Genomic DNA, 13,467 nt, shown 5'->3' with positions numbered 1-13,467 from the left:
AAAAGTCCTATTCCAGGACATTTGTAAATCCAGAGCCGCTATTCCAAAGCCCCCTCAGGTACATTTATAAACTATTTTCAGCAATGAGAACATTTGGTGGGTAGATCTTGTTGAGCTGGTCCTTTTGAAAGTACTGCAGTAGCTCTCAATTCAAAAACATGTGGGCACCCCTGATCTAGATTGTAGTAAAAGGACCTTGGTCACATTTATCAGTGGCAACAAAAACAAAAACAATTCAAAGTAGTGCAAGTTCAACTTGTGCAACTGTGTGGCAAGAACATCTAGATTGTAGTAAAATATCTAGGTATTTTTCTTTACTGCGGTAATACGGTTGTAGACGTAGAATTTGACAACCAGACATTCTGTGTCAAACTGTGTCAAACTGTTAAACTATCTAGTTTTAGCAAACTAAATATGAACACTGGCATAAAATAAACTAAAACATAATTGCTCAGACACTTCAACCACTGATGGCAAAAACAAACATTCTTTGTTCTGTATTTGTATACAATTGTATAGTACAAAAGACTGAAGTCCTTAAACCAGAAAACTAACGCTAACCCTAAACCCTATAGGTAAGTGGGGAACATAGAACCTGGGGAACATAGGGAAGACCCCGCTGGGGTCTGTTAAGATTACTTGAATGCCAGAAACTCTTGTCACAATGTTTACACTGAAAAGGGATGGAGCTCGTTCATTTTGTATTGATAACGAGCAGTTTATCGATCAGCCTTATCGAGCCCACTATCAAGCATGTTCTAGCAGCTATAGATCAGTTCATTCGTTATTTTCAGAGTGTTTGTGCCAGGCGTGGATGATTACATTTATTTATTGATCACCTCCTGTCTTGATTGTTTAATGGTGCTTAATGTAAATCCCTCTGGATAAATGCTAAATGTCTAAATTGTAAACATGATGTCATGGGCCGCTATGCTCCATTACAGGCTTGATAAGCCCAAAGCTTATTGATAACGGGTACTCAATAAGCTTGTTATCAGATTTTTTCGGGTATCGGTTATCAAACTCAATCCCTAGTGTGGACATGCTGGTGTGTCTTGAGATCATTTGACTGAGTGAAACTCTTGTCACAATATTTACACTGAAAATGTTTTTCTCCAGTGTGGACAAGATGGTGCTTCTTCAGATTACATGCATAATTGAAGCTCTTGTCACAATTTTCACAATGGAAAGTGTAACTGCTCCTAAACCCAGAAATATGACAACGATCCAACTGATATCGATAGGAGTTTTTATTTTCCTCATACGACAACCGTGAAAAACTGTAAAGAAATCACATAATATACTTTTAAACACAATGAAACAATGAAATATGAATGTCCTTGTCAGCTAATCATGATGTCCTTATTATCTAAACAAACACAATAAAATGTACACAAACAATAAACACAAACAATGGCAGTATAACTTTTACAGACAAACAAACCAATTGGGAACGTACCGTATGCGCCTTCTGCACATATTTTAGGAGTTCAGTTAAGTTCTTGTTTATATTATATAATTTTATCTTTGTCATGTCATGTCAGACTCTCTGACATGAGAGAGCTCCTCTCGGCAGCTCTGCTCTGTTTGTTCTGACCTAACATGCCCAAGACCCAACAGGTGATTTAAATGAGGTAATCAGAGCAGGTGAGCCTAATTCAACCTGCCCAGGAACCAGACAGACCGCAAAAACAGAGCACAGTAGATGGCACTATATCACCATGCATTTACCATATGTACCCAAATAACATACCTATAAAGTTCACATATACATTTTCAGAAAGGTAAGCAATAAAATAGAATATAAATAGAAAATTACAAAATCCCATTGCTGGGACAGTTACAGAAAGGTTTTACCCCAGTGTGGATATGTTGGTGTGTCTTCAGATCACCTGACTGACTGAAACTCTTGTCACATTGTGTACACTGAAAAGGCTTTTCACCAGTGTGGATACGCTGGTGTCTTTTCAGGTGATGTGATACTCTGAAACTCTTGTCACAATGTTTACACTGAAAAGGTTTTTCTACAGTGTGGATGTGCTGGTGTCTCTTCAGACCACCTGACTGTCTGAAACTCTTGTCACAATGTTTACACTGAAAAGGTTTTACTGCAGTGTGGACACGCTGGTGTCTCTTCAGATCACCTGCGAAAATGAAACTCTTATCACAATGTTTACCCTGAAAAGGTTTTTCTCCAGTGTGGATATACTGGTGTCTCTTCAGATCACTTGACTCGGTGAAACTCTTGTCACAATGTTTACAATGAAAAGGCCTTTCTCCAGTGTGGATATGCTGGTGTCTTTTCAGAAGAGGTGATAGACTGAAACTCTTGTCACAATGGTGACAGTGGAAAGGTTTTTCTCCAGTGTGGACACGCTGGTGTCTGTTCAGATTATTTGACTGAGTGAAACTCTTGTCACAATGTTTACACTGAAAAGGTTTTTCTCCAGTGTGGACACGCTGGTGTTTGTTCAGATTACTTGACAGAGTGAAACTCTTGTCACAATGTTTACAATGAAAAGGTTTTTCTACAGTGTGGATATGCTGCCTATGCTGGTGTCTTTTTAGAAGACGTGATAGACTGAAACTCTTGTCACAATGGTGGCAGTGGAATGGTTTTTCTCCAGTGTGGATACACCGGTGTGTCTTCAGAACACTTGACCATCTGAAACTCTTGTCACAATGTTTACACTGAAAAGGTTTTTCTCCAGTGTGGAGACGCTGGTGTGCCTTCAGATCACCTGACTGAGTGAAACTCTTGTCACAGTGTTTACACTGAAAAGGCTTTTCTCCAGTGTGGATACGCTGGTGACTTTTCAGGTGATGTGAGACTCTGAAACTCTTGTCACAATGGTGACAGTGGAAAGGTTTTTCTCCAGTGTGGATACGCTGGTGCGTCATCAGGTGATTTGCCCGGCTGAACCTCTTGTCACAATGTTTACATTGGAAAGGTTTTTCTCCAGTGTGGCCACGTCCACTTGTCTTCCCCCAATCATCAATCATGGCTTCAGTGAGTTCAGTGTCAGATTCAAGTTTAACTTCAACTTCAGGGCAGTGTGAAGAGATGTCTTCATCAACTTCACTTTTCACTGCTACTAATGTGAACATTGACCCATCACCCTCCTTTGGTCTTTGAAATAGCATCTCCTGTTCCTCTTTAATCAGTGGAGCTTCTAGTTTCAACTGGACCAGACATGGGCTCCTCTCCTGCTGTTCAGGGGAAACCTCCTTGAAATCTGGAAGGAGGAGAGGGGAGGTAACATCAGCAGAGAGAAACACATTGTGTTTTCTGTCACTCTCTGTGATCAGCGTCTCGGTTGCTAGTAGATGAGATACAGCAGCATAATGTGACACATACATACAACTGAAGCTACTGGACAAACAGAAACAAAAGAAACAGACACAGGTGGACAAAACCACACAAGACCAGGGCAAACATAGGACAGTATGCATTAGGGGAGACTGTTGTTATGCATTTGCATTATAGTCGGATGGCAGTTGGCATAAAATAGTCTGTAGCGCTCCTTATGCATCCTGGGGATGGGAATGTGAGCATTCGGCTGAAGGTGCTGCACCTCTGAGGCCAACAACAGAGGTGGCCTTCTTAACACTTTTAATGCTGGGGACATGTTCAGAATAAAGGGTGCTAGAGTGCCAAACAGATGAGACACACACATTAAAGGACCTGAGCTTCCTCAGGAGGTACAGTCTGCTCTAGGGGTGTAACGATATAGTTACGAAAACAGCAACATTGATTATGTATCGTATCGTTTTGCCATGCAAATAATCGATTGTATCAATACTATATTTTTGTGCACGGTATTTAGCAATTTTTAGAAGATAAAAGGGGATTAATGACTTAGTTTAAAATAATGTCAATGTATTTAAAATAGTTACTGTATCGATTTAAAATAATTTAATCGTATCGGATCACCATAATGAACCAATATCGTCCATGTATCGTCAACCGTGTATCGCTGTTGAAATGTATCGTTACACCCAGGGCTCGAAATAGCGACCATTTTGGTCGCATATCCTCCCGAAATTTGATCAATGCGACCAATAAATATAATTAGGAGCACCAGTGCGATGGGGAAAAAACAATCTGGTGCGCCTTTTTTCTCCAAAAACCAGGTTATTTCCCCATCTCTCTCTCTCTCTTCCCATTTGTTGCCAGTCAGCAAGTGCATGAGATGACAGTCAACCATTTTGTCCTATCAAACGTGAGCTTTCATGTGCCCAACACGCATGCTAATTTTAGATTGGTTAAAGTAGCCTTAAAGCCCACCCACCCTCTTCCCTTCCCTTGTCCGGAGAAGCACAGATGCGGGAAAGGAAAAATAAGAAGAAGCTAAGCTAGTGTGCGAGTTACGTTACGCAAAGATGAAGCGAACTATTGTTGATTTTTTTTAGGAAGCCACCGCCTGCTGTTCTAAATGAAGTCAATAGTGTAGTCGCCGACGCTGTTGACATTGTCGTTGATAACAGCGATGCCGACGAGAATGCCAACAGACCACCTGTAGCTAAGAAACCGAAGAGAGCAAATTGCTTTAGGAAAGAATGGCTAAAGGAATTTGAGTGGCTTCGGTTTGAGGACGGGGCAAATGGGCAATGCACTGTGTTCATTGCAAAAAATGCCCGGAGATGGCAGGTAAAACTGCATTTGCAACTGAGACAAAACATTTCAAACATGAGAGCTTAACAAAACACGGAGGCAGCACGAAACACAACAGATGTCGGGACAAATGTGTTACCCCAAAGTAGGATTAGTGAGGCTATAGGTCGACAGAATGCTGCTGCTCTCTCAGCCCAAGAGGCAGAGCTGAAATTTTAATTCAATACTGCATACACCATAACTAAAGAAGAGCTAGCCTTCACTAAGTTTAAACCTTTTCTTAGTTTACAGAAAAAGAATGGCATTGACATAAACATGACTTAAGTTATGCCAATGATAAGTCATGTGCCAACATCACTGGCGTGATTGCAGACGCGTTACTGCTCGCCCCAGGACAATGCACGACTTAAAAATCACACCTATGTGAAGTGAGGCGCTCTTTATCGTTATACATCATCTCACGAAGAACTGAATTAATGCGATTGGTTGGTTAAATTTGTCATTTGGTGGACATTTGATGAGACCTGTGGGGACAACCCGGCATGTGATGAACTCTGCAGTGCTCAGTGCTACATTATACTGTTTCATTAATAAAATGTATTGCGTTATATTGTCTGTGCTCCTTACTTTTTTGGTATGTGCTCCTAATTTTTTGCTAGTATTCCTAACTTTTTAATTTGGGAGCACTGGTGCTACCAAGAAAAAAAAGTTAATTTCGAGCCCTGGTTACACCCCTAGTTTGCTCTGTCCCTTTTTGTAGACGGCCTCTGTGTTGTCTCGCTGGTCCAGGTCTTTATTCAAATGGACAACGCGTTGCTTTGTAAAACAAGCCCCGCCAAGAGAGCTAGCTCCCTTTGTAGGAGCAAGATACGGCCAGGTCTTTAGCAGGGTCCTTACAATATGTTTTAAACTCACATGTTCAATGATTGGTTTTTTTCATGATTACATTTGTTTTTTCATGATTACATTTACTATTTTCTGGTTATCATATGCATTCTACTCATTACCTTTTTCTATAGCCACATGGTCGGCACCAAACATCTTGAATGCTACGTCCTATGCTAGCTACGTGTGTATTCAGCTCTACAGTTCCCTCATCAAAAGGTCCTGCTTTAGACTTGTGCTTGAATTAGGCATGTACGTTTACTGTTTTCCTTTTTCTTGAACCATATATGTTTGGACAGTGGACACCTTCCTTGCATGAACAAAAACAAATGTTTCGTTGTCCATTTCTGTACACCTAGCCCTCATCCAAACAAACTCATTTGCAATGGTGCCGTGTCATTAGTCAGAAGGTTCATTGTTCCGAAATTACTATCCCTATCTCTAACCCTAACCTAAACCTGACCGCAAGCACGGGAGCAGTGCATGTTCGGACTAACGTGACTTCGGATCTATGGGCAGTTCCCTTTGCAATGACCTACCAACAGTGATGAAGAAGTGTGTGAAAACATGTAAGGTAGGTGATGATACCAATTTGTTCAGTCAGTGGCATAGCAGGCACTACCCCCATATGTTTTACAAATCTTGGTTGTATAAACACGTCTGTCATCTCGTCTCTGTTCATTTTATGACAGTCACGTGTGTTACAGCGGGCCACGTGTCGAAAATAGCAGATCTACAAGCAGGGGTGTGCTGAAGGCGGCGCTAGTGCTGGGAACCCATTGGCTTGAGAGATGAGAGAGTTCTGAAGGTTTTTTTTATTTCCACAACAGCTACCAGATCACACGCCATGCGCCCCTTAATGCTGACGTCACGTTGCCAGGCTCAGTGGCAAAGATTTCAGCACTTTTTGAATCCAAGGTACAACAGGACAGTCAGAGAGGAGCACATGTTTAACTAGCTGTAAATAAAACGGTACCTACCCATCCTGTACAACTTTACTACGGGTTGCAGCGTCGCATCAAACAGTCCATGTCCCTGGCGGTCCATATCCCGCTGTTCCTCTGACCGTGCTGAATGACTTTTGGAGGCCATCTCTCTCCTGATGGCGTGAGATCTCCTCCTGTGGTGCTCTGTGGAAATCACCAACAGAGAAGAATGTTTAGTTATCATTCAGCAAGCTGAATGATAACAGCATCCTGACATGCTGTCTCCATAATGGCCATCGGACATAGATCACACACACACACACACAGTCGTGAATACATGTTCATAAAGGAGAGTTTATGAATGAATAGTACGGCTGCTTAGGGACAATTTGATGTTTAAACAACGTGTCCATTGGAGCTAAAGTGAAAACATTCACCCAAAATAGCAGATCCACAAGCTCAAACAACGCATCAAGTTGAGACATATTGTGGGCTTGTAGATCAGCTATTTTAGGTGTCGTAGTCCATATTTTAGGTCCAAGTATAAAGGGTTTAAGTGGTTAAACTGAAGAGACATTGATACATTCCAAATATGAGAGTATTCTGCAGCACCACTGGACCAGCTGGGCTAGTCACTGTAGGCCCATCATTAACCCTAACCCACCCACTGGGCTAGTCACTGTAGGCAGTGTTGTACCCCAACGCGTTCAAAGAACCATCCTTCACAAACTCGTTCATATTCAGGGTGAACGTGAACGGAACGTACTGCATTTCTACTTGATGAACGTCATCGTGAACGCGTTCATTTCTGGCGTGTGTGAACGTCACTTTCGCAGGTTCAACTTCAAAAGAGTGAGTGAGTGTTTCCATAGAGCCTTCCAGGCTAAATCCCCGACGCTAAAACATACACCCTAAACATGCCTTAAGGCTCATACATAGTCTGGATTTTCGGTGGTGGGGTGACCACCGAACTACAACATGACGTCACTGAGCCGCGGTGAAGAGCAAACCACCGCCACCGCTCCAGCCCATCTCACTGCTTTTACTCACCACCGCTCAACCTTATTTCAGCTCCGGTGGTCAAATAGCTTCCAATAGCTTAGTTGGTTATTATCGTGTCGAGGAGGTACGTGTCCATAATATCGCCACGAACGGCCAACAAAAGACATCTCTCTTCCACAGTGAGTGAAGCGCAGTGATGCCTGATTTATTCTTCGTCGTACAATGTGTTCCGTGCTGAAAATAGCTGATATACAAGCTCACAACGTGTCGCGTACGCAACATGTTGTGAGCTTGTAGATCAGCTATTTTCATCATGCGGAGAGATGCAGGCTCTGAGAACATTCAGAAACATTGCCTTCACAATAAAAACATGCAGCTTTCAAAAGTGTGCCCATATAGACAAGGAAAATATTTAAGAATTCGGTGGCATTTCACATTGCAAAAGAGCAATTTTTGTAAAAAAGTTCCTCCAACAATCCCCTCAATATAAATATCTAAGAGTGCATTAATACAAACTGAATGACCAGACATAGACGTCTGCAATGATAAGTTCAGGAAAAAAGAAAGAAAAAAAGTTACTATGTTTACCCAGGGTAACTGGACTAAAGGTACTATGTTTACCCAGGGTAACTGCATGGACTAAAGTTACTATGTTTACCCAGGGTAACTGGACTAAAGGTACTATGTTTACCCAGGGTTACTGGACTAAAGTTACTATGTTTACCCAGGGTAACTGGACTAAAGGTAGCCTACTATGTTTACCCAGGGTAACTGGACTAAAGGTACTATGTTTACCCAGGGTAACTGGATTAAAGGTACTATGTTTACCCAGGGTAACTGGACTAAAGGTACTATGTTTACCCAGGGTAACTGGACTAAAGGTACTATGTTTACCCAGGGTAACTGGACTAAAGGTACTATGTTTACCCAGGGTAACTGGACTAAAGTTACTATGTTTACCCTGCAGGGTAACTGGACTAAGCTCAAAAACTTGTTTACAGCCAGGTCCTGCTCATAGAACATTTCATGGTAGAGGTTCAAACCCAGGTAAACAAACCCATAATGTTTATAAACAATTACCAAATGTATATAAACAAATCCCAAATGGTGGTAAACAAATCACAAATATATGTAAACAAATCATAAATGTATTTTAAACAAACCCAAAATATTTGTAAGCTAATCACATGTTTATAAACAAGCCCAAAATGTTTGTAAACACATACCACAATGTGTATAAGCAACCCACCCCCCAAAGAAATGTTTATGAACAAATCCCAAATGTTTAAAACAAATCCCAAGCGTTACTCATTTACCTGCTTTTGTTCACTAACATTACAAAGATGCCCAAAGGAAAGGAAAGGTAGGCCTACTATGTTTACCCTGCAGGGTAACTGGACTAAGCTCAATAACTTGTTTACAGCCAGGCCCTGCTCATAGAACATTTCATGGTAGAGTTCAATGCCTGGTTCAAGGGCACTTCAGCGGTGGTAATTTTAACGTGCCGGTCCGGGGATACGAACTAGCGACCTTCCGATATCAAGACCGCTCCGCAAACCGTTCGGACACCACTGCCCAAAGACATGGACATGTAGTCAGTGTTCTGCGCTGGTTTTTCAGACGCCTACATTGATCTGCGTTACAAAAGAAACGGCCAAACTATAAAGTCTGACACAATTACTGATACAAAACGACTAATCCACACAATTAGCGACCACTGTCACGTGACAGTGTGCATTTCAACAGATCTTACGTTAGTTTTAGGCTACTATAAACAAAACAAAAATAGTATAACTTACTTTATCAGAGAAACAGCAACGAGGGACTTAGCTTAGCTACTAGCACAACTGTTGTTGTTGTGACTGGAGCAATGTGAGAGAAATAAGACGTTTGAGTGAATTAAGCCCTGGTTGATCAAAGCTCTGGGTTGTCCTCTGTGTGTCTTCAGGTTGAAAAGGACAGACAGTCCCTCAAAACGACCAACTGGTTCAAGTTTGTTCAAGTTTAGCTACAAAACGTCTGTTCACTTGGAATGGACGGACCCGGCGAACACAAATGGTTGTTGTGCACATGCGCATTAGCGCTGAAGCCAGTGTTGCCAACTCTCGTGAGAGAAATAAGCCAACCCACCTCCAAAAACAAGCCAAAACAAATCCAATAACATCCCCATATAATCCTAATAAAAATGATTTGATGCATTTATCATTATACATACTATGTATGTCTATGATAATTAATGTTTTAGTAATTTATTATACTAATAATTAGCTCATAAAGAAAATAAAGGGATCTCGAGAAAAAAAAAATGCCAAAAGTCGAGGAAAATAAGCAGACTTGGCAACACTGGCTGGAGCGTGCACTTAGCATAAACAGTCGCTAGGGGGAGCCATGGTAAAGCGTAATACTATGCAGCATAGGAATTATACTATAGCAAATATATTATCCATTACACCAGTGGTTTTCATTGATTGATTGATTGATTGATTGATTGAAATATTTATTAACAGTTTCTACTGTAGGTGGTCCCCATGTATCAAAATGATGGAGAGTTGGTAACCAAATAGACCCCTTTTTTAACCCTTGAGAGTGTAAAATTAAACCAAATGGACCCTTGGTTTCATTCTACACTCTCAACTATAACACTATAGAAACACTATAACACTATAGAAACACTATAGAAACACTACAACACTAGAAACACTATAGAATGATGACCATATGCTATAGAATGATGACCAATGCTATAGAATGATGACCAATGCTATAGCATTAATAATACATAATAATGGATATATTTATAACGCACTTTACATTCGCAAGAATCTCAAAGTGCTACAGCAGTGAATAAAAGCAAAAGAAACAGCACACCATTAAAAACATCTAAAAGAACAGGAACATTTAAAACATAAGGGCAAGGCTATAAAAATGGAAAGTTTTGAGTCCTCTCTTAAAAGCGTCTATACCGACTGTGGGGCTCTCAGGTGGGCGCGGAGAGCGTTCCACAGTTGGGGGGCGACCGAGCAGAAAGCCTGGGTCACCCATGGTGCGTAGGTTGGTCTTTGTGGCTTTGAGGAGGTTGGTGTTTGAGGAGCGGAGGGAGCGCGTTGAGGATTGAAGGGTGACAAGTTCCTATGACCAATGCTATATAGAATGATGACCAATGCTATAGAATGATGACCAATGCAATATGAAAACACATATATACTGTACCTGCGATTTGTGAGAATTGTTTATTTGCAATTTTGTATGGAAATTAATGCTATATAGGTTTGTATTGTCCAGTGTTTGTTCAACTATTCTGTTAGTAGTAGAGCTGGGCATAATTTATCTGTGCAGAGATCTGCTTTAATGGAGTATGCATACAAGGTTTTACTCTGGGAGTATGCATACAAGGTTTTACACAGATGGGTTTCTGAGGCTGTCTCACAGGAGAGGCTAGAGAGGACAGCAGGGAACTCACAAGGACACTGGATGCTTTGAGGAAAGAGCATAATTAAACTATAGCCTACATGCATACTGTATGTTCACTGCATTTTACTGGATTTTTATACTTGACATTCTCTTTACAATATGATAATTTTGTTGCACACTAAGTAAGTGCACTGAATGATATGTAGATCCTTTTACCATGAATTTGACATTTTTTATTTTATTTTTTACATGATTCAAGAAGGAGTCTCCTCAGTTCAAAATAGCAAGATTTATTGGCCATAATAACGTTGGGCAATATCAATATCAACTGTCAATTTTCAGGAACTCAACAGACAAATAATGCACAAATAATGAAAATTCGCCTGGCTGTCGCCCGCTGTTAAAATGTACTGTGATGCTCTCTGTTGTAAACATTGAACACTTTGCAAACCTTTACAAATGTAATTTCCAACAGTGATCAAAGACCGGGTCAAAGTTTAGGCTGCATTTAATTAGTATTTGTTATTTTTATTCTAACTCAAGTTTCCATCGGCGACACCGATGTTGCTTTGCTGTAAACCAGTGGTCCTTGAGGGGGTTCCAGGTGGTCCCCAGATAAATACATATGATGAGTTGGTAACCATCTGGACCTTAAAATGAAACCAACCAAACTATCAATAATGCAATAATAATAATGCAGCTTCCGCCTATACCTTTTCGATCATGTCAAATGAGTTTAATACATGATTCTTCTTGTGATGTTCCAATGGCATAAGATCGAAATAAACCATTCAAACAAATATAGAAATACTCAACCTTGGTCACATTTTTTCAGTGGCAGCAAAAACAAGTCAATGTAGTGCAAGTCCAACTATGGCCAGAACATCTAGATCAGGGGTGTCCAAAAGGTAGATCTACCAGTTGATCACAAAGGCTCTGCAGGTAGACCACATGACAAACTAAAATATATATATATCATTTAAAATAAAATGCTATTCCAGGAAAATGCTATTCCAGGACATTTGTAAAGCCAGAGCCGCTATTCCAAAGCCCCCTCAGGTACATTTATAAACTATTTTCAGCAATGAGAACATTTGGTGGGTAGATCTTGTTGAGCTGGTCCTTTTGAAAGTACTGCAGTAGCTCTCAATTCAAAAACATGTGGGCACCCCTGATCTAGATTGTAGTAAAAGGACCTTGGTCACATTTATCAGTGGCAACAAAAACAAAAACAAAAACAATTAAAAGTAATGCAAGTTCAACTTGTGCAACTGTGTGGCAAGAACATCTAGATTGTAGTAAAATATCTAGATATTTTTCTTTACTGCGGTAATACGGTTGTAGACGTAGAATTTGACAACCAGACAATCTCTGTATTTAACTGACTGAAACTCGTGTCAGTTAAACTATCTAGTTTAAGCCAACTAAATATGAACACTGGCATAAAAAAAAACTAAAACATAATTGCTCAGACACTTCAACAACTGATGGCAAAAACAAACATTCTTTGTTCTGTATTCATACATACAATTGTATAATACAAAACACTGAAGTCCTTAAACCAGAAACCTAACGCTAACCCTAAACCCTAAGGTAAGTAGGGAACATAGAACCTGGGGAACATAGGGATGACCCCGCTGGGGTCTGTTCAGATTACTTGAATGCCAGAAACTCTTGTCACAATGTTTACACTGAAAAGGGATGTAGCTCGTTCATTTTGTATTGATAACGAGTAGTTTATCGATCAGCCTTATCGAGCCCACTATCAAGCATGTTCTAGCAGCTATAGATCAGTTAATTTGTTATTTTCAGAGTGTTTGTGTCAGGCGTGGATGATTACACTCCTGTCTTGATTGTTTAATGTTGCTTAATGTAAATCCCTCTGGATAAATGCCTAAATTATAAACATGATGTCATGGGCCGCTATGCTCCATAACAGGCTTGATAAGCCCAAAGCTTATTGATAACGGGTACTCAATAAGCTTGTTATCAGATTTTATCGGGTATCGGTTATCAAGCTCAATCCCTAGTGTGGACATGCTGGTGTGTCTTGAGATAATTTGACTGAGTGAAACTCTTGTCACAATGTTTACGGTTGAAAAGTTTTGTCTCCAGTGTGGATACGCTGGTGTGTCTTTAGATTACATGGCTGATTGAAACTCTTGTCACAAAATTTACACTGAAAAGGTTTTCTCCAGTGTGGAGACGCTGTTGTGTCTTCAGATCACCTGACTGATTGAAACTCTTGTCACAGTGTTTACACTGAAAAGGTTTTTCTCCAGTGTGGATACGCTCGTGTCTCTTCAGATCATTTGACTGATTGAAACTCTTGTCACAGTGTTTACACTGAAAAGGTTTTACTCCAGTGTGGAAATGTTGGTGTGTGTAATGGCAATCCTTCACTTCAATTTTTGTTGCCCATTACTTCACAGGTGGTGGAAGTGATCGTACGCAGCAGTGCACACAGAAACATGAAAGATGGATGTCCAGTCGTAGAGCTCAGTTTTGCTGTATTTATTGAAGAGTTGTACAGATGATGAACATACCAATATGTAGCGATTATCCTGTTATTATGGTTTGCTTCTGGCTGCTGGCTGCATGGTAAGAACGGTGTGCTCCCACCATACC

Source organism: Protomyctophum bolini (genome assembly GCF_963924005.1).
Source record: "Protomyctophum bolini genome assembly, chromosome: 22".
Lineage (NCBI taxonomy): Eukaryota > Metazoa > Chordata > Actinopteri > Myctophiformes > Myctophidae > Protomyctophum > Protomyctophum bolini.
This window is presented reverse-complemented; position numbering follows the sequence as displayed.